The 22,500-nt window shown below is 37.9% G+C and overlaps 1 protein-coding gene and 1 long non-coding RNA gene across 12 annotated transcripts in view; one reads left to right on the forward strand and one right to left on the reverse strand.

The window, feature by feature from the left end:
* ZNF536 (zinc finger protein 536) overlaps positions 1 to 22,500 on the forward strand; it is a 325,753-nt gene that overhangs the window by 49,174 nt on the left and 254,079 nt on the right. For 8 of the 10 annotated variants that reach the window (XM_090149294.1, XM_090149293.1, XM_090149296.1 and 5 more), the window contains exons 2-3: positions 3,361 to 3,440; positions 15,269 to 15,339. The gene's annotated coding sequence lies outside the window, so the exon portion shown is untranslated. Of the gene's footprint in view, positions 1 to 3,345; positions 3,441 to 15,268; positions 15,340 to 22,500 lie in introns of all 10 variants that reach the window. The other 2 variants (XM_090149292.1, XM_090149297.1) reach the window with 2 other exon arrangements.
* Positions 11,846 to 22,321, reverse strand: LOC116243777 (uncharacterized). Of its 2 annotated transcripts, XR_004170055.2 has the most exons (5): positions 21,947 to 22,321; positions 20,728 to 20,857; positions 19,416 to 19,533; positions 18,422 to 18,529; positions 11,846 to 11,970 (listed from the first exon to the last, which is right to left on the reverse strand). It is a non-coding gene; the product is annotated as an uncharacterized LOC116243777 (long non-coding RNA). The 2 variants fall into 2 exon arrangements; XR_004170054.2 differs by lacking the exon at positions 20,728 to 20,857.

Genomic DNA, 22,500 nt, shown 5'->3' on the forward strand with positions numbered 1-22,500 from the left:
CCTGTACTCTGCTCTGCTGCAGGCAGGGCAGCTCTGCGGCAGCACCTCAAGAGCCCCTCACAAAGCAGATAAGGAATAGTTACTTAAATATGACACTGATCCATCAAAAAGGGTGCCTTGTTTTCAGCCATGTCTCTTCGAGATTAGCAGGAGTTTGGTCTGTAACCATTGTAACCAAGATGGAATGCAGTGGTCAGAGCCTCATGACGAAGCCTTCTCAGTCCTGCTGTTTAGGGAAGTGCCCCATCATTCTCGGCAAGTCTGCTCTCAGGTATCTGCTTTCCATTGCTGTGTGTTAGATTTCCATTCTGAACCTGCAGAAATCCTTCTAGTCCCCCCACTCAGTGATGGGTGAGAGACTGCTTTCTCCCTTTACTTTCTATACTTCATTTGAAGTAATGAACTATTTAAGTTTCCTAAAGAATGAACAAAAATGGTGTGCTTTTATCTTGATTTTGCCATGCCAGTGCTTTTATTTTGCCACCCGCTCTCTGCAGGCCTGAGGGCTCCTTCTTAGGGCAGAAGTGGGGCAGGGATGAGGACAGTAGGAATGTTAGGATGGGAGGTGTCACTGTGATAAAGTGATCTGTAGGCCATGTTTAATGCCACCAAGTGTATTAGACACTAGTAAACTGGCCAAATTTGACCTAAGTGGAACTATCTTAATTTGTTTTCATGCAGCTTGCTGCCTGTACCTTTAAAATCTCCTTTACATAGTCAGTGTCAAATGTGTTAGAATAATATTAGCACAGGTAAGTACAATATCTTTTTATAAGGCTTTAAATCATTTCTGCTACAGTTTAATGTGTAAAGCTACAGATTTTCCCAATTTGTTCATAAGGTTATGTATCACAGACCTTAAATCATTTAAGGTTTTAAACCTGAGGGGTTCACTCACAGTCATGAACTGGAAAGCAGATTGCAAGAGACATTGACATGCTGATCAATGACATGAAGCCTCCAAACAAATCAGTACAGGACTTTAGGAGATGAAGCCTTACTGTGTTCTGTCTGTCATCAGAATTTATAAAGCATCTTAGTGAAAGCCCCTTGAGAATCATTCTTAGAATTTTGCAAGTCATGAGCGTGTATGTAAAATCTGAATTTTTTAAAACACAAGTAGCCTTGTAATAGCATAGCAAAAATGTAGTTTACGATGTTGGCGTAGGAGTACTAAGAACCTGTTTAGTGAGATAACATCTTTTCCAAACCCAACAGCTTATTATCTTCTTTGTTTCTATTTCTTGGCTTTTTTACTTTGACTGAACTGCAAGTAAACACTAAAAAGGTGTATCTGAAGGTTTTAAGATGTCAACAACAGCAGAAATTCCAGACAAACAAGCTGTCACTGTTTTTAGACACTGTGCAATTGAAAGATGTTGGATGGGACCTGTGTTTATATATAGCAGCCCAGGAATTTGCTTGTTCTGTGTCCAAATATTGTAAACAAAATTCACTTATTTGAATCCTAAGAGGATACAGACCTGTATAAATGAGACCCTAATCCTGTATAGATAGGATTTTGCATTTGGGAAAAGGAAATCTGATGACAGGGTGTTTTCTTAACCATTTCCCAGCTGTTTTCATTTCCTCCAGCCAGTGCCTTGGCTTGGCTTGGCTGCCCTCTGCCTTCTGAGCCCCCTGATAAACAGGGTGCCCAGCAGTTGGGGTTTGCACTTGCTCAGTGGCCATTGAGGTCAGTGCTGCTGGATGCGTAATGGGAAGCTGGCCTTTGCTTTTCAGGGCTTATAATTCAACTACAAAACTAGAGACAATTGGTTTGTAAGAGAAAACCAGGCATGAGGAGAGAGCAAAAAAGAAATGTGTTCCTACGTGTGAGAAACAGTGGTGATGGCAAACCAGATGTCTGTTGAATTTTTGGCAGTTAACTGTGGAAATGTGAGTTATAAAGGAGGGGCTTGAAGCCTTTACTGGGGTAATTCTCCTATGCGATTTACGTGGCAAAATTATCACTTGGAAAACATTTCAAAGAGTGTGATAAAGTCTGGTTCAGTCTACAAGTGAGGGGAAAGGAGAGGGGATCAGGCAACATTGTGGCAGCCATTGAGGTGGAAATAAATAGCGTGAGCTTGGTGTAGTGGGAAAGCCAAGGAGCGAGAAGAGGTGGTGGCGTGGACAATGTAGGATATTTTGGATGTGTGTTGCTCTGACTGTAGTCTGGAGGAAGATGCATGGAAGTGTTTTATCAGTGTTGCACTAGCGCACGATTGCTTAGCAGGGAACTCCAAATTTGCAGAACTATTTAATATTGTTTTAGTCATCGATAGGAGCCCTCAGAGTTGTTTGTCCTTCAAGTCAACAACTGGCATTGCCTAACAGTGTGATGCTGTCAGTGCAGCCTGAGCCGAACCAGTCACAATAAATGGCCAAGCTCTTAATCGCTTCCCACAGCTGGTGAAGATGCAGATGTGTGCACTGAGGACTGCAGGCAGCAATGGGGGGCTCGGCCGTGGGGCCAGCACCTCCCCAGTAGCTGTGTGCAGGAGGTGAAGCCCAATGGCTGCGCTGCTTGAACTCCAGCCTCGGAGCCAGAGACAGCTGTATGGAATAGTTTGGTTGATGTAGATGTACAAAGTGTATTCTTTGGAAATGACCTTTAATTTCATTTGTTAGACACACATAGGAACAAACATAGTTAGAATTCTCAGTCATAAATTCTTCAGATTATAGCTTCAGTCCAGTGAACTTTATTTTGCTCTAAGAACGCCCTTTGTTTTTGTTTCCTTTTTGCTTACTAATGTAATGGCTCTAAATTCACTACTGGCAAATATCTTGGAAGTATTCTGGCTTGGCTTTTACTGCTGGCTCTTATCTCTTTTAAGTGGGGTTTATTAGATGAGATCATCTACAAAGGACTTATTTCGGTTATAAAATGGAATTAAAAAAAAAAAAAGTAAAAATACAGTTAGTAGCTGTTCTCTTTTTACTCCCTTCGAAAGATTAGAATATCAATGTCAAAGAGAATAACTGGGTTTCTGGAGTATGCTATGCAACTTTTGTTTTATCCTGTTTTGTCCTCTTTTGCTGCACTGTCTAGGGGAAAGGATCAGAAGAATTTCATTCTGTTCCTCAGTATTATCTTGAGGAGAGGTTTTCCCTCTCAAAACAATCCAGAACTGAAAGAACTTTTCAGTTCCCAAAATGAAATGGCCACCAAACAAGTACATTATGAAGGCTTAAAAAATAAAAGGTGTTAATCCCATTAATATTCTGATTCTCAATTCTCTGCTGCTCTGTAGATTGTCAGCTTGAGGTGGCATTGTAATATTTTAGCATAAATGTCTGAATCAAACATCGAGTTTTGACATAGTAAATTTCTAACAGGTTTTATTTTTACAGTTACGACCTTCAGTACCTTTCCCGTGTCTTTTAAGGATTTCCTCAGCCAGGGAACACATTCGTTGTTTTAAGAGTAACTGGTAAGAATACTTATTTGTTATCATAACATTTTCTTTACTTGTGCATCTGAATTTTTAGTTTTTTTTTTTTCTCCTGTATTAAGAAATACATAAAAATGAGGTACCTAAATTAGATTTAAAAATCTGTTCTCACATGGCTTTGTTTTTTCTTTACATCTTCAAAAATACTATGTTTCTGTCTTTAGGAAAACTCTTTATAGCAGTTCGTTTGGGTGTCATTAGCTACAAATAGATTTTTGAAGAAAAAAATCTGCTTGGTAAAATCATGAGCATTCATCTTATACAGTTGATATCTAATAATTGTATTAGGGATGAATCATCATTTATTACTTTATCATCAGACTGATGATTTAAATAAAAACATCCATGACACTCGTGATTAAATTCATTTTATCACTTTTTCATGTTTTTTTTTTCCAGAAGTTCAATAGAATATCTCACGCATATTATTAAGAACCATCTTCTGTTGTATATTAGCATGAGAAGAACACCCATGAAAATCAGTGGGTGGAGGGGTGTACTACATTACATATATGCTTTTCCTCTGAGCTATTCCCGTGCAGTAGAAGAGGAGCTCCTGTAAAGCCTGAGAAACCAGATTGGTATGGAAATCAGTGTGAAATCAGAATTGGGTTATTTGGCCCCGAGTTTGAAAGAAAAGCCTACCTTCCTAGGAAATAACCAATAATTAATTCTACATTCCGCACGCGTTAATTGATTCTTAAATCAAAATTTCTGGTAGCTTCTGCTTCTAAATCAAATTCTTATGTTATTTCTTTATTACAACTGTTATACTGGATTGTCCACTCATTTTTATATCATGTGAATCAGTGGAAACTGATTCAGAGGAATGGTGCTGATTTATAGTGTATGTAAGTGAGAGGATATTCAGGCGTACTAAAGCTTCAGTACTGCAAATGCATAAGCAGGTATTGAATTACTAATGCTAATGGAATTACTCACGTGAGTAAAGTTAAGCGTGGATGTAAGTGTTTTCAGGATTGATGTCTGTACTTAGGAATTTATATCATTTAAGAATACAGCTCACAATTTTTAAAACTTACTAATTGAATGTGAGCTACTGGATCTTTTTCTAGACAACTGACTCAACCAGCATTACAGTGACTCGATTCTAGAACAATTCCATCTGCTTCAGATAAGATACGTAGATTTTTAAATCTGCAGATAAGAATTCAGTCTGACCAACTCACTTCACCGATCCCTACTAATATGAGGAAATACTTGAAAGAGTAAAGGAGAAGCGCAGAACTGGACAATTAGTAACACAAATGTTTTCAATCAAATAGTTAAATAGCTCAGCAAAGATGTGGTTCATTTTGCAACAGTGTTTGGAATCCAAATAAAACCATCTGAGAGATGTGCTGTTTGTTGTGATGTTAGTGCAGAAAACAAAACTCTCAGTGTGTCTCAAATTTCAGGGAGGTGTCACAAAGCCATTATAGTTTTTAAAGAAATAAAATAAACACCACAAAACCCAAAGACAGAATTCCAAACCCGCAAGCCTAAAACGCGTATGGAGAAGCTCATAATTTATTCTTATTAACAAAGCTTACCTTTCTCTTGACCATACCCCATAGAGGTCATCATGTAAACTATTTAAATTGATAGTAATATTATGCACCACAAAATTAATTTTATATTGTATACAGTTTTTATTGTGACTTTATCTTGTTTCAAAAGTGCTTACTTTCTGATTTTGTGGATATTACTGACTGGATTACTTTTATTTTGGTTTTTACACAACAGTTATATTAGAAATTTGCTGTTTTATTCTTACCTTCTTAGTAAAAATCCTTTTATCACACAATGGGTAATTTATATCCATTACCAGCCCTTTCAATCCTTTTCAGTGGTGCTGTCAGTGCCTTTGGCACAGTAATGATTAATGTGATCTAATAATAGTGTGCCATTATATTACCTTAGTAAAACATGTACCAACATCCTATTCAGATCTACCAAATTCATAGCTTCCTATAATATTTTTGTTGAAAGACAGGATTACTATTTTTCAAAGCTGTTTTTTTTTTTTTTTTTTTTTTGCCTTTAACATATTTAATGAAATTCACAATTCTTTGCCATGGTAATCTTTGTGCATGTGTTTGGGCTTGATGGGTGAATTTTATATCATTCTGCGTTATTATGATTTGTTAGGCAAATTGTTTGACACGTAAAAAGAGATGTGCATTACACTGTTTTGTTAAGGGTGTATTTTAAGCATTCAGTACCTTCTGATTATTCTCCTATATTTATCGTAGGGGATGTATTTAAATTTCAGTACACAAGAATAAGCATTTGGACTGAAATATGTTTTTCTGTATTCTAACCCAGATAGTGCCACATCCTACAGGAGGCAAGGTCGATGCTGCTCTGCCCAGCAGTACCACTTTCTGTTACAGTGCCTTTGCTGTGGTGCTCTCTGTTCAGCGTTTCCTTAATTTGGTGCCAACAGAAGCATGCAGAATGGTGCCCAACTGTGAGTTGGAAACTGGGATCGTGCAGTGCAATGTCTGTTGTTTTCAATCCAAGATATACGTGTTAAAAAACCAAATTCAAATATACGTACCATGCACTTGAGGTTTGAGCAGATATAGCATTGCTTGACCCCAAACTCCAGTTGTCAGTAGTACCAGTTCCACCAGGAGAGGCACAACTATCCAGAAGGTGCATTTTTTGCGCCATAAAATGGAGTGTTGTTGGGGTTGTGTATGTATGATGGCTTTCTGGTCATTCCACTTCCATACCCAATGCAGTGATGTTTGCTGCTGCTGCTTTGCACAGATTCCTCAGTCCCCTGCAAGACGGGGGACTTGAGTAATGAATATTGGGTTTGTCTATTTGATACTGCTCCTAATCAACGTGGCTGACGAGTTTAGATAACACTGCATCCTTGCAAAGCATCTTAAATCTTTATCACCTAACGATGTCATTATTGTAGTCAGGGAGTCACGTACTTAGCACTGTCTGGGTGAAATCAAAATGAAATGGCATGTCCGCATCTTAACTCTACTCGTGATGTTCTGTTAAATACATACTCTTACGGTTTCATCGTATCACAATAAATAATGAATGAGAAAAATATTTTAATCTTGTCAATATCAGCAACGTCTAAAAACAAGGAAAGTGTGTGTATGCATTTATGTGGATTCCTTATTTGATTTAGGCTAAGCAATTCAGCTGTAACATGATTTGAAATATGCAATCAATGTAAACGAAGAAAAATATTTTGAATGCAGTGTATAAACCATGTGGTTCCTTAGACATATTTTTAGGAAAAGAAAAAAAGATGATGATTGTCATGCCATATAACAATAATGCCACTGGAAATATATGCAGCAGCTTTGTTTTCTGTCACGGTGAAGACAGTCTTAAGCCTTGGTCATTTAAATCAAAGATGTTCTCATCTCTTCTGTGTAGCTGATTCTTCATGACATAAGAAGAAATGAGGGGGATAAGGGGTAATAAGGCCTGAAATCTTGGCTTAACGTTGTATTCAAAATGTATAAAGCAAGTTCAAAAAGATACTTCCCTGGTTTTAGTAGTAAATATTTATTAAACAGAAAAACCTTTCATGAAGTACTCTCCAAAACGACTTTACTAATGGAGCTATAATTCGTTAAAGATCTAGAAGGGTTGTAACAGTCTGGAATGAGAGATGCCTTCGGTTGTCCTGTAAGTCAGTGGACTGTCTGTTGGGCAGACTGCCTTGTATCCTACCGATTTGTTACTCCTGGATCCTGCAGGTGTCCTAACCAGGGAGCCGAGCTGGACAGCATACAGATAGTTTTGTTTTTTTTTTAAAGTAAGAATAGAACAGTCAGTCTCCTCCATTTCTTTACATGCAACCTCAAGTAGATGTAGTTGAGTGCAGAATAGACTTTTTCATGGTCTGAAGCATTTCAGAGCTATCTCCTCTGTTGTTCCTTTCAGTGGCAGACTGTATAGAGTGCATGAGGCACTGGCTTTCATGGGGGAATTTTGTGCCTGTTTCTTCAGTAAAGTAGTATTAGAAGTCAGTGAACTGGCCAGTGAAGGATTATTTCATCTGCACATCTTTCCATCTTCGTTCTGCTGGGATAGAGGCTCTTACGTGTTGTCTCTGGGAGAATGAGTGGCTAGGAAGAGAGAGAAGATGGTCCTGGTGCAGCTGCGTGAGCTGTTAAACAGGATGATTACAATTCCCTGTCCTTGCTTTGGATCCTGTCTGTATTTGCTGTTTTGTGATCTTTAACGCACTTGGGTAGACTAGTGTGGCTCTGACAGGAAGGCCTTTCAGAAAGCAGAAAAATAAAATAAATTCCTAATTTTGGAAGATAAAAAAAGCACAAGAGGAAAGTATCTTATTTATTTTTTTTAAAGTCTAACTATGTCTCCTTTGAGGCCATCAGATCAATGAGTAGAAGTGGTGACTGATAATTCTTGAGTTATATCACTAGCCACTGAATTACTCTGTGACTTTAGTAATGAAACATAAATGTTCTTTTAGTTCCCCAGTGGGCATAATACCATTTACCTGTCTCAAGAATGCTTTGTAATTTAATTAACACTTGGAGTGCTCTTTGAGATCCTTAGCTAAAAGCAGGAAAAATGAGTCGGTTGTTACAGAAATCCCAATTTATCCCCATTTAAAAAAAAAAAATTACACTTTTCCGTGAATTTTTCATACCTCAGGTAATGCTTGATAGGGGTTTGGGGCTTTGTTCTTACTGGTCCTTGGAGTCGCTTATTGTTAGTGATTTGCATAGGTGCAGTATTGGTATTACCATTTGTTCAGTGGCTCATAAATTACCAGTCGTGAGGGGGGAACTTGAGTTGTGCTAGAAAAGTTCTGCATTATTCTTTATCAGATATTTCTTATTGTTTTAGGGGGAATATTTCCTAATTTTCAGTTGTGCGCTGTCCGTAATAGCTTCCTCTGAGCTTTGTCAAGTATGCTGGTATCTTGCTGATAAATTACACAGGACTGTACTGTTGTAACTACAGCTATTCAACAGTCAGATAATTGCCACGTCCTGTTGTGGCTGGATGACTGACCGCTGACCAAACCAAGTATTTCCTTTGTATAGACAATCCCTGTCTTTAAGTATGCACCAATCTACCTTTGGACTGATTCGTATATTTCATTGTGCATACGCTTCTGTTTGAATACATGCATTTGTAAGCCAGTAGTTAAGAAGGTAGCTCAGAGGGAGATTTTTTTTTTTTTTTTTTGCATTCTCCTCTGACCTCTGATGAAGGACTTTATTAAGAGAAGCAAGAACACTGGCAGCAAGCAAGCTGCAACTTCAATTCATCCGCATTTTCAGTCTTGTTTTGCAAACAGCCAGACATCTCTCTCTAGAATCATAAACCCCACCTCTTTGCTCCCAGGTACCTAATTCACTCTCATATTTTTCCTTAGCGGCTCTAGGCATTCATCTGGGGTTAGCTGCCTACCACCCAACTTTCTTTTTGAGGCTATGGAAACATAGCACGTTTATCTGGATACAGCTAGGCTCGATTTAAGCTTCTCTGGAAAAACATACATGTTCACACATCTCCCCCCTTTTTAATCTACTTTCTGCCACTAAAAGGAGTTTAAGCAGTCTTTCAGATAAGCAAATAATCTTAACAAGCATCTTATAGCTAGCAAAAATGTTGCACACCTGTTTGTACACAGCCTTGATGAAACATCTGAAAAGTTATGCTAAGCAAGTCTGCCATTCCCTTCTGGTATTAAATATGCCATTATCTTGAAGTTTTAAGTTGTGCTATTTGTGTAATAGCACATAATAACACCTACAAGGGAGTTTGTATCTTATTCTTTTCTTCATCTCCTCCAGCAGTTGTTTCCAAGAGCCCCTTTGGCCTTGCTTTGATAATTTAAATAGACAGTCAGCTGCATCTGTGAATGAAACGGAGGGCTGTCTGCCTTTCAGCTTTCTTGGAGATCGAGGAAGGCCAGTATGGCTCAAGCGATCTGTCACTTCTTTTCAAATAAGAGAGTAAGAGTCTGAGAAAACAGATTCAATTAATAGAATTTAACTTTTTTTTTTTTTTTTTTTTCTGACTCCACACCTGACTTGCTGTCCTCCTTTATTTGTACTTTTCATTTTATACCAGATCTTACTGCATAGTATTTGCAGGGAAAATGGAACAGGAGATGCTCGTGAAGTTCATACTTCTGCACAGGTAGCAGTGCCAGGAAAAAGTGTGAATGTGCAGCAGCGATATTGACATTTGTGCCTGTACAAAGGATTTAGAATAGAATAGTTCTGTCAGAAGGGACCTACAAAAACAGAGTTAACAGAGTTCAACCTGACCACGTCAGGATAGTTTGCTTTGAGAAGAGGTGAAAATGTGCAACTTCTAATGCTCAGTTAAAAAGTGATACGCTTATCTTCCTTTATCCCTCATGCTTCCTCCAGAATATTCCATTTCTACTGAAAGTGTGGCTGCATTAAAAATAGAGCCCATCTTAACTCTCTGAATAGTGATCTCAAGTGTTGCTTTGAATGGACATTGTCCTGTGCTAAGCGCTGGAGGAAAATTCTTGTGTTGCTTTTTTTCCTGTGGGTAACTGCGCATTGCATAGTTGACCAAATATGCCAAGGCTATGGAAAAAGAGAAAATGGCAAGATGACTATTTCCCAAAAACAGTAAACACACATTGCAGCCTGGGTTCTTATTTGAGAATGCATGATTTTACTTTTTGAATAACTACTGTATTTTAACAATAGGCATCAAGTGGTTGCTATGTGATACACAACAGTGTTTTTCATGAACTTTTGGCTGCTGAATAAGCCCAGCAAATATGGGTTCTTACCCTTTTAGTTTTCTGGGTCAATTCATTTTGCACAAAGGAGAGAATGATAATTTGAGTTGTAGGCAGAGAATGTTTTCTTCACATGGCAGGAAAGATGAAAGCTGTTTTTATTTGATTTCTTTTTAAATTAAAAATTATAATTCTTTATGGAGTTACAAATAATTATCTTACTACTAAAGGCATCCTGTAAGCTTGTTACAGAGTATCTCTGTAAAATAATTGTGCTTTTAGTCACTGCACACTAAAACTGGGGGGCAAGAAGGGGAGAAATTAGGAATATAAGCACATATACAGCATATATATGTGTGGAAAAAAAATAGTGTTTTGATTACCCCAGAATTAAAGACCTAGGCAAAAGCTTTTTGTCTGCTGGGTGGTGCTAGCCAATTACAGACCGTATCATAGTGTTTTCTGAGCTGATTTTCCCTCTCTAAATGCTCAGCCCTTTCCTACTTGTAGATTGAGAGGACCACGTCTATCAGATTTAGTTGGCTTCCTGATGGGGCACCATATTGGGGCTGCTTTCATGATCTTATCTCCTGTTCTTCTGTTGTTGGAATCCCATTGAGAAGGGTTTCTGAGAACTTCAGCCTGTGCATATAAAACCTGTGTGAGAGCAAGGACTGACACCCTGAGATGCCAGGAGAGACAGGTGAGGCAGCAGGAGAACAGTCTGATGCCAGCAGTTACACCACTGCTGCACGGGGTTATTGGCAGTTTATGTGGGAGAGGGAGAAAGCAGGGAGGATTTGGGTGGGTGGGGGGGGTTGAGAACAGGGGCAAGAAAACCATATGAGTTATTCATTGGGAGGGAGAGGTATTATTTAGGGCTGTACAAAGATATATGAGAATGCGTTTAAGCTTCTTTTCTTAATGTTAAGGATCTAATTTATTTTTAATTAGCTTCAGAAATAAACATGCTCAAAAGGAAGTTTAGGAAGATGTTGGTGTAGGAAGGGAGGAGAATGGGTATTTGGTTGGAAGGCAAATGAAAGTGAGAAGAATGGTTTTTAGGGGAAGGTTAATTGTGTTGAAAGATGAAGTTTGGGGCAGGGTGAGCAAAGAGCTCTAAGTTAAGGATTCAGGGCCTAGGACAGTCAGAAGGCCATTGTGCTCTTCTGCTAGGCATTTCTCAGCTGAGACCTGTCCTGTTCTGCACTGGATATACAGGAGTCCAAATTCATGAAAATCATCTATATGGCAAATTCAGCAAAGCCATTTCTGCTCAGTCATTGAGTCAAAGATTCTGAGTCTTTATCAACCAGCAAAGCATGTGTTTTAGCTTTCTTAGAGCATTTTCTTACAGAGAAGAATCAAGGAAGTTTCAGTATATTCCAGGTAATGGAGTCCAGACTATCTTCATAAAACTGTTTCTTCCTCAGTGACCTTGTCAAAAGCTGCTGTTGCCTCTTTTGGTTAGGGTCATTCCAAATGCAGCTTTGAAGTAAGTACCTTTTCTCTTCTATATCAAAACCTGCCCTACTTTCCCCACCCACCTCCCCAAAAGCTAATCCCAAATTATGGTTACAGTGATTGCTTGCTCAAAGAGAAAAAAAAATCTTTCATATATATATATGCATTTATTCTGTCCCTTAGAAACTTCATTTGAAGCATTTATCTTTGGGATGATTTTCCCTCTCAAAGTCATATCAGACACAAAGCTATCTTCAGGGCTATTTCTTCTAGTTCACTGGACAGCTGTTCTGCCTGAAAAGAAAGAAAAGATCATGTATCAATCAAAGACTTCAGGAGAAACCATATGCTCTTTAATAGGAAAATCCTGTCTCTGAGTTCTTGATCTTCTGGCTTCTGGTTTCTTGATTTGGAGAAAATTGAGAGTTTAATATTGATATATTTTGCAAAATATCTGTTGATTTATTCTGTTTTCTGTGTTTCTTTTGTGTATGTTGATACCTGGAGGCTGTTATGAACTACTCTTCACTGGTGGCAGAGTGTTTTCTACCTCTGTGGCTTGATCAATCTGAATGTCACTATAGGCAGAAATTAGTGCTACTTAACAGAAGAAAGGCTCTTACCTTCACTTAGCTTTGCTGGTGCTGAACTTGTGATTTCCAGTGGAAAGGCACTAAGGATTTGAAGGAGATGCCCAAGCTGCAGCCTCCTTAACTAATACAGGTGCCTGTATTTATTCACCATTCTGCAGTTCGGCACCTTGGTTGCAATGCAATAACTGGCAAGTAGTAACTTCCTTTTTTGTTAATTAATTTATTGCTAATCATGCACTTACTGTAGTCTGTGATGCTAATTTATAGATGATTTGAAGTACATTAAAAATTCCTTTTTTTTTTTTTAAAGAGTACTTTATTTGCTTTATTAAATGTGTATATGCAGCAACACAATTGAAATTAGTGTGTATTCAACCCAAGTATAGGTTTTACACAAGTAAATGGAGATGCTACACTTTTAGCAGAGATTACCTTCCAGAGTGGAAACTTCATCTCTGATAGAGGGTTTTCTGACTGCATTGGGTATCAGAGGACGTTTAAGCAGTATGGAGCAGCATGGTGCAGGTAAACTGGAACCAAGCTGAAGTCTGCGTGGAGGCACAGTAGCTCAGGGGAGCTTTAAAGCTAACTTATTTGGTGAACAAAAAGAAACAAACAAAAAACAACAAACACAAAAATTCCCAAGGTTATTGTATCCACTTCTTGGTGCTCTGCAAAAATGTTGTTAGGAGTTTGTTGCATGTTTCTGCTTTGTTAGAATTTGATGGTATTTTCAGATACTGGCTAATGCCATACAGGGCTCAGCAGTGCACAGAGGTGAGGCATTTTGATGTAGATTCTTGCTGAAAGAGACCCATCATTCTCAAAGCTGGCAGACGTTGACTTGCATGAGGCTTTGCAAGAGCTGGCTTGACTGGATGTGGGACTGCAAGAGAACTTAAAGCACAATGCGGATAATTACACAGTGAAAAAGAGGCCATGAGAAGATGTGCCACCGTAATTGCAGTCAGTTCTTGTTGTCACACATCCCTAAGGTAGTCCCAATGCAAAATTTCCCAAGGAAAAGGTATGTACTGATTTTCAGCAGTTCTTAGATCATATCACTTGCCATTTTGGATCAAAATATTGGACCGTCAGCTTCCATTTTATGACCAGGTGCAGAAGATTTAGAGGAAGTGACAAGAAACCTGTGCTCAGTCACTGTAGGATAAGCTCTCCTTAAGGCTGTTATAATTATAAGCAAGACGCGTGGCCACTGTGTACAACCTGATAGTTCCAAACCAAGGAAAAGAGTGGAGATTATTTAATTCTCTTTTGCTTTGAAATAAAGGAAGATCAGTTTTATTTAATCAATAGACTTTAGGGTTTGATGTATGGATGAAAACTTAGAATCAGTGAAATAATATTTCTGGTTAAGTACTTCTCATCAGGAACTTGTTTGACCTGTGGGCTGCTTCATTTTTTAAACTCAGATGTCTCTATTAGAGAGACTTGGAAAGATTGTTACAGTGTCAGCATGGGGAGCGTGTGCCTTAATATGGATGCATCTTGTAGGAAAGAAGATAAACCTTTTTCTTTGTACACAGACACATACATGATTTATCAAACATATTGTATTACTCTGTCTTTACAGTAAAATGTACAGTGGATGTGAATTACTCTATCTGTGTAGGATTAGAAACTCCGATGTTCTGTCTTGTATTTGAGAAGAGGATTACTCTATAGATAATGTGCAGATAATGTACTTTTAGTGAAGTGCTGCAGCTTAAAGACGGCAGAATCAACTTCCTCGAGGTAAAAGGAAAAGGAATTGGTATGGAGCGACATGGTGTTGTTGACCACAAGTAGAAATTTGGAGACGTAATCAAAACGTATCACTGTAAATTTCTTGACTAATCATTTTTTTCAGTCATCATAAAGTGATCATTTGATTACAAAAAAAATAACGCACTGTAAATGCTGAGTACCTTGAAATTCACCAATTTTATTGCTTGTGTGATTGGCAGCATTAAATGCCAGCAGCTCATTTAAGTAGGAAACATCTGTACATTATCATGTAGGGATTTTTTTCATCTGTTGATTTTAGAAATGAGGATTTTATGAGTCCTTGTGTACATAGTTGTGTATTACTTATATACAAAAACAGTCAGCTACGAAAGATCGGTCCTAAAGCATCCCATGTATAGTTTTGTGATTAAGGTACCAAGCGAGCAGTCTGTGAAGCAATACAGCATACATTGCATTTGATTTTAGGTGTGGCAGCAGCATCTCTGATTTCATAACAGTGGGAGTAACATGACAGTTCAAAAGCACAGTGTGAAGATTTGTTTTCTATACGTGGCAATGTAAATTCTTAAAATAACAATGTAACTTGTACATTTCTTACTGGATATCAGGGTAATCCAATTTAGAACAATTTATTCTCAATGGGTAAAAATAGAAGATACATCACGGTGGTGCATGTACAATACATTAATTTTTATGAGTGAGTTATGAAGATGTGCAACTCAGGACCTAGGATAAACATCATCTGCCTTGATTAATCCGTTATGCTATGGCACATGTGTGTCATTTTTATTATCCTAAAAAAACCAAACCCAAACAAACACTGCACAACCCCCAAAGCAAAAACAAACAAAAGCAAAACAAAAAAAGCCCCACCAAAACTCAAGAACAGCAACAAAATCTGTTCCTTTAATATACCAAATGCAGCATTACAGATGGATGTCTGTAGTTGTCTATGGTTTCTAAAGCAGTACATACAGAACTACTGTGAACTTCTTTTCTCTTCTGGGTCATCTTACAGCCAAGGTTTTCCTACCCCCCGATTCCCAGAAAAATGCCATGTAGTTGTTGAAACTCTTAATTTCTGGATGAATGTTTGCAAAATGTCCACTTTTGAACCCACTGTAACTGCAGCTTGGGAAGTTATTCTCTTTGGCTCTAAGCATGGGTGGGTGTCATATTTAACTGCAGTTTTATTTACAGATGGGAGGATGAACATTACTCTTGTAATCAGAAATATTTTGCATTTACAGTAAAGAATCTGCAAGAGCTTCCATCACCCATCGATAGAAGAATTAAACTTTGCTGCACTCCAGCTAGCTAGGTAAGTTGCATTAGCCTACAGATCAGAGTAGCTGTGATGTAGGAAGGAGGGGTGGGCATTTCTTAAGGACTGCCACTGACAGACTCGTCAATGGCACATGTTGGAATAGAAACCAGGTCTCTCACTTCCCGTTCCTTGACTTACTCTCAACACAGTGCATCTATTTGATTACATAATAAGGGAATTACCTTCTTGAAATGTTGTGTTTCACCTCATGTTTATGTGGTGGAAGTGGGTGCAGAAACAATTACTTGCAACTTGCCTACTAAACTATATCAGAATTTCCTTATGTAAAACATCTGAAGTTTCTATGAATGCATGCTTTGTGTGCCCAGGAGCAACTGATCTTTAAGATATCTATGTGAATACATTTTAATATGATTTCACAATGTTAAGCTATCAGTCACAATCTGTCATTTCTGAAATCTGATACTAATAGAATTTAGTATTTGCCGTTTTACGTTGGAATAAGTATAGACATAAAACAATATAAAACAAAACAATGAAAAAATCAAATCAGAGATAATTATATATTGAAGACATTACATTTAATATAAATTAGCACAATAAAAGAATATGTTTTCCTGCTATCTCAACATTAGAAAATTAGAAGAATTGCACTGTTTTTCTCCATATGTCTGTGTCACCAGGTTGTTATTTCTTTTGTTTAGTCATATAATAGGACGTGTTGAGACATATTATCCTCAACTTGTGTAACAGCCTACAAATACTGATTGCAGTTTGAGCTTGTTATGGAAAAGTATTGCCCTGTGGATTGAGAAAATGACCAACAGCGGACTATAATCTATGAAGCTGAGAGTAAAATTGCCAACTAGAGGTCATTTTTCAAACCAAGGGGCAATACTTTTCTACTATAAACTGAATATTACAGTCAGTATATGTTTTATTAAACCATTTCAGAAACTTGGGAGCAGTTTCATTTAAACTTCTTGCTTGATGTGGCTCAGAGAACAGGCCCAGGGCAGCTCACAAAAGAGGCCTGGCATAGTATTTATAATAAATATTCTGTATACTCAGTAATTATGAAGGCTTTAAGGCCTTAATGGTGAATGGCTGCATCTTGCCACCATTCTGCATCCTTAGCAGCAAGTGGAGTCATTAAGATTTATGTATAAAAATCAGTGCAAGCCACTGTTTCTCACTGTAACACTATGGCAAACTTGGGCTGGGCTACATAGGAAAGCCAATCATGGCTATCACTGTCTAAAAGATTAAAAGCACTTTTGAAAGCACTTTTTCCTTTTTCCATACCATTTCATTGTTTTTCTTTCATACTGAAAAATGACAACGACTTTTACGTTGTCTCTTATATGGGGTGACTGCCTTATGTTTTGGTCAATAGGAGGGTTTCCATTCCAGAACAACAGAAATAACAATAAGATGGACGGACAAAGCAAAGCCTTTATCCTCCTCCTTTCACACACCTTGCACATCTGTAAGGAGCTCTGCCATCCCATGACTTGGGAACAGAGGTGCCTTCTGCAGCCATTGCGCTGAATCACTTTTACTGTTAGCAGACTGTCAGCACAAAATCCTTGGTGGACTTCAGATTTCAGGAAGTCACCAAAAGTTGTAGCCTCTCTGCAAAACAAGATGCAGGGGCCAGAGAGAAATGACACCATAGGCAGAAAAGAGCTAAGTAGCATATTTAAACTTTTTTTCTTGAGAATTCCTAATGGAAAGGCTTTATTTAGAGTTCCTCATGTGACTCTTCCCGCTGAGCCTATTCTGCATCCTTTGGTGTCAACTTGTTGTCTTCTTGCAGGATTTCTAAATTTCTGATTTTGGACAAAGTTGTCAGATTGACCTTGCTTTTGCCACAGTCCTAAACTACTCCAATGTCAACAGTAAACATATCAAAGTTATTGCATGCCTAAGTTGCAAGTTCAGTGGTTGCGATTATGCAAATAGTCCATTCACATAACCATAATTAGAAATTTCTATCTGCACTTGCCAGATTAATGCACAGTTACAGCTGTAGCACAGGCAAATGAAGTGCAAGGATTTTTTTTCTGTGCTTTACTGTTTAAAAACCAGACCTTACATCCATATGTATGTATATATTACACAGACACATGCATAATTTTCTAATGGTCATAATTTTTAAAGTCTACATAAAACTTCACCACCTGAGGAAGGGTGATGGATTAGAATAATAAAAAGTGGAACAGCAAAAGACCTGTTCTACATCTAGTCCATCTTCTGGATGTTTTAGGATTGTTCCCTACAGGGTATTTACTAGTACTAAGTCCAGAGCAGTCCCAAGCAGCGAAGTTCCCACTAAAGTTTCACAGGTATAATTCAAAGGATATTTTCCTGACACTTTTATTTTCAAATCACCAGTTCACCACATTATGTTGGTTGTAACTTTGAGGACTTTTCCAGTGTCTCTCTCCTCGATGCTTTCATACCTCCAAATATTTGTAAAATATTACCATACCATAAATGACTGGGGTATTGACTGTGCCCTTTTCTCTCATCCTCCAGCTAATAACTCTAGTACTGGGCAGATTTCTTCACCACTCCCTCCCCCTCAAAAAAAAAAAAAAACCCAAAAACTCTCTTACAGACCAAAATACTGGGCCAAGTGAAGGTGATGCTACTAAGTTACTGCTGCACATATTGTGTAATACACATAAACACTCTCTCTATACGATTATAGTCTGTGTTAGTGCTAGGAGGATGTTGTTTAGAGGTCTGTCTGATTGTATCGGGCACTGTACAAACATATAATTAATCTCATTTTAAGAAATGCTCAGCTTCAAGTTGAGTGTAGAAATATAGGGTTATTAGTTTCTAGAATGTTTTTATTATGCACTTTCTAGTTTGATTGACAACTATTACTATTTTAAGATGACAGAACTAAAACTTATGCTGCTAGATAGCATCAAATATACTGCATGCTAAGTAAACAGAAGCATGTGAGCAGGATAATATTTATTGTATGGTTATATAGCAACTCAGTAAGAGACTAGAGGGGAATTATTCTCCAAGAAGGATATTTGATACTTTACGCTTTTTGGAAATACAAACATTTTAGAAATGCAAACATAGAACTGACCTTTGCACCCTCTTTCTTCAAAGAAGCATGGAGGTTGGTTGGCTGACCTGGCTGGATTCTTCTCAAGAGCTTCTTTTCATGCTTCATGTTCTTCCCTTGTTTGAGTAACTGTGAAGGAGAGGAATAGGGTGAAATCCTTCCAATGTGAATTTTATCTCTTCTACTTTCCCGTTAGGTTTGAGAGCAGAGCCTTGCAGCTCTGACCACAATGTGTGGCGAACACTTCATAGGCAGTCGTTGTCCCAGAGAACCTGGCCATTCAGGCAGATGGAGGACTGGAGGGGAAAGAGGCACTGTCAGAAGAAGCATTATGGGGTGCAGCAAGAGAAGGATGGAGCCGTGGCTGCCAAGTCAGGGGCAGTTTTTCAGTTGGCACAAAAAAATCAATAATAATTTTAACTGAATAAATACTAATTTTGTTTCCAGGACAAAAAGAATAGTTAGTATGAAGAATGTGTAAATTTCCTGTGTATTTCTAGTGAATATTTAATATAATGCAATTAGAGGATGGCTAAGAATTATACGGCTTTTAAAAACCAGCAAATAAATGGACTCCTGTTTTCATGATATGATTCACCCATCTACAATTACTTCTGAAATTCGAGTTAGAAAGCAAGATCTGAAATGTCTAAACCTGTTTCAGAACGTTGTGCTTATGCTCAGTATGCATCACCTGGGCTCAGGGCGGGACACCAGAGGTGTGCATCTTGCATATAGATCAAGCCATATAAACAGTGCTATCTAAGATAACGTGGCATTCATTAAGAACCAGGAAGACTTTTTTTAAAAAATAACTGTTTTGCAACAAAGTATGTGGCTTAGTGTTGCAGAAAGTTTGTCAGACACAGAGTATATTATGCAAAAGTACCTGGTTTACCTGATATGAACTTCTGTATCTGGAAGGAGTACAGCTATGTCAATCTGCTGTTCTGCTTGGGCTAATTTATCTTAATTTAGATTTAGCCTGACTATTCCAACGCAGTACTACACGAACCTCTTTAGTAGAAGAAATTCAGACAAGCAACTCTTCAAATCAATCTCAATTCAGGGTTTTGTAAATACATGACCAAGAATAACTGCTTGTGTCCTTTGCACAGCATCAATGCAAGTAGCTGTAAAATCACAAAATAATATTGTTAGACAATTGTTTTTGGCAAACTTGGATTAACTGGGTAAGAGAAGGAGAATCAGTGGGGTTGATATAGATCACTGTTATTTACTCGCTTGGGTAAATTAATTTTTCCAGTAATTAAGACAGAAAGTACCCCAAGTGTGGGGTGTTTTTTCCTTTTCCCTCAGCATGCCTTTATGTACAGTAAAATGAGTACCTGACTCATAATGGGGCTGCTAGGCAGTGCTTCTGAATAGTTGCAGTTTCAAACTGAAATTGCAATCTTTAAACACAAGAAGTATTCAGGAAAACTAAAAAATCAAGTAGAAATTATTAGGAACTTGTCTGGTCACGTTCAGTGTTTATTCCTAAAGTATAATGCATCAGTTACTTCATTGTTGGAAAGTTCTCTTTCGGACTGCAATATCCTCTTCCCTCTTAAGTAGTTGACTGTTGCAGCATACTTTGTATTTGCTTCAGCTTCTTACTATGTATGACAGTGGCTTTCTTACTGACTTGTGCTTGGCATCAGGCTGATGCCATTAAAAAAATGCCAGACTTAAAAACGCTCATTTTCAAATCTTGATTGGTGAGTGTGCTGATGGTGCTCATGGAAGTACAATTTGCAAATAGCAGCTCTTGTCAATCACAGCCACGTGCCGCTGTGTCTTACGTACTTATGAGTAAGTTGTTACCAATCTTGTTACCTGTTTCAAAGCCCTTCTCATCCATCTGTGATGCTCAAGTTCCTCTCTTTTGGTCAATAATATTCACATTTCAGAATGATGCATCTAATGACTGGGCTCACTTTGAGGGCACAGTGCCATGTTAGGATGAAATAAAGCGTCACAGTGTCTTAAATAAGTGAGTCAGTCAGCATGAGAAGAACAAAAACTTTGTATGGAGGAAAAGAAAATGGAGAGGAAGAGCTGTGCCATTGAGAAAGCAGCCCCTTAAAGTTTATATGTAAAGAAATGTCATCTGCATCATTTTCGGTTGGGTTGAGAGTGGTTTTATGGGATTTGTGATCACATTACATGCTCCTTAGGCCCTTCAATTAATTTTTCTGGATTTTGCCTCCATGTTTCCTGCGCAGTCCTCTAGAATATTGCAGTAGACTGCCCAGTGTACATTGCAATGCTTTATTCTCAGATTCGGGAAGAACTGTGTCAGATGTTACTCAAACACACCTCACCTACAGTCTTGCATCACTGGGGTCATGGTTTAAATGCCAGTATGGTTTCCATTTGAGCATCTTTGTCTCCCAGAAGTTCAATTCTGTTCACAAGTGCTTGCTCAGGAATGACACTGATATTCAGAAGGATCTGCAAATGCCTCAGAGATCAGATGGAAAATATGTATATAGTGTATGTATGTACTGCATGTGGCAGCTAGGCATAGTAATGGAGTAACGCTTTAATACGTACAGTGTATTTATTATACAGTCAAGTGGAAAAAAGTGGATGTTTCTATTTATCAGTTCTTTTTTGTCTTGGGTGTTTCTATCTCTGACTGATACAAATATTTTGGAATCTAAACATATCTCCACAATACTGTTGTGTCTTTGTTCTGGATTTCTTTCATCTTAACTTATCAACACAGTATATGAGCCATTTTATCCTACAGTGTGATCATCATCCTAGTGTGTATTTGCTCATTAATGTCACGTTAAGATCTAAGGAAATATGAAAGAAGTGAAATTTCTTTTTTTTTTTTTTTTTTTTTGTTTGTACTAATTTATTTTATACTAATAATAATGAAATAGAAAATCTATGGTACCGTAGCTTTGAAACAATAATAATAATAAGAGTATACACACTTCCCCCAACTCCGTACTGCTTCTAGGCTTACACTGGCTTAAATATTAGCACTCAAACATGACCTTAAAGCAAAAAATTGGAACAAGTTTCTCTCATTTTAAGGGTAGATAATTGTTTTGGCGTTTTTTTAAGGGGTTAGAATAATATAATCATTTAAATAACAAATGTGTATACAATGCTCATTTAAACCTCTGTATTTTTTTCACTGAATGGATTTATTTTTTAACTCATTGCATAACTTCATCAGAGGTCTTTTTTTATATATCTGATATTCACATTTTGAAAAGAAAAAGTACCAGTAATAAATATAAGACAGTTTTGTTTTTTTGAAAGCTGGCCATGATTGCAAACTGGATGTGCTTTTGTTAAATATGACCTTTTTCCCACAGAGTTACCCTAGAAGTATTTCAAGTTGATTTGTGTGTTTAGAACAAACAATCCCTAACACACACAACTTTCTGGTTTTCAGCTAGAAACTGCAGTTCTCCTGGAAGGATGCAGACAGAGAGGGATGTGCGAGTGTGTCATGGAGACCACAATTTACATGTTAGGGTTTGGGTGTTTTATCTAACATAAGGTGTTGAAAATTCTCACAGTTGGAGCCCACTTCTCTCCACTGCCTGGACAGGGAGCCAGAAGTGGGACGGTCCTGGTCATGTGAAGCAAAAGATGTCCAAGTGGCAGCACGGGGTGAGTTGTTAGGGCTGTGTTATGACATCAGTTCCTATGGGGAGTGGCGGGGCTCTCGTCCTGAGAACGAGCACTGGGGGATGTTTCCCATCTATCAGACCCTGATGTGCCAGGGGAACTCTGTGTGTTGTTTTCGGAGAGTAGTCACAGCCTGAAGCAGTTCTCTGGACAGCTCTCACTCAAAGCTGCTTATTATGTCTTCTCAACTCAAACGTCCCGCCACATTCTCTGCTTGATTTTTATTTCTCAACATCTTTTTCCTTTTGTGAGGACAGATCATCATCCACAAACTCATTAAAAAAAAAAAAAATATATATATATATGGTGAAAGCTTTTAATTTGGGAAACTAGATTTCCATCTGCATTATAGCTTTTGGAATTTTTCAGGGGAAACTATGCAAATGTTTTGATGGAGTTGAAATGCCCGTTTTACACCTGATGTTTTTAAATGGTTATAT

Source organism: Phasianus colchicus, chromosome 13 (assembly GCF_987193195.1).
Source record: "Phasianus colchicus chromosome 13, bPhaCol1.hap1.1, whole genome shotgun sequence".
Lineage (NCBI taxonomy): Eukaryota > Metazoa > Chordata > Aves > Galliformes > Phasianidae > Phasianus > Phasianus colchicus.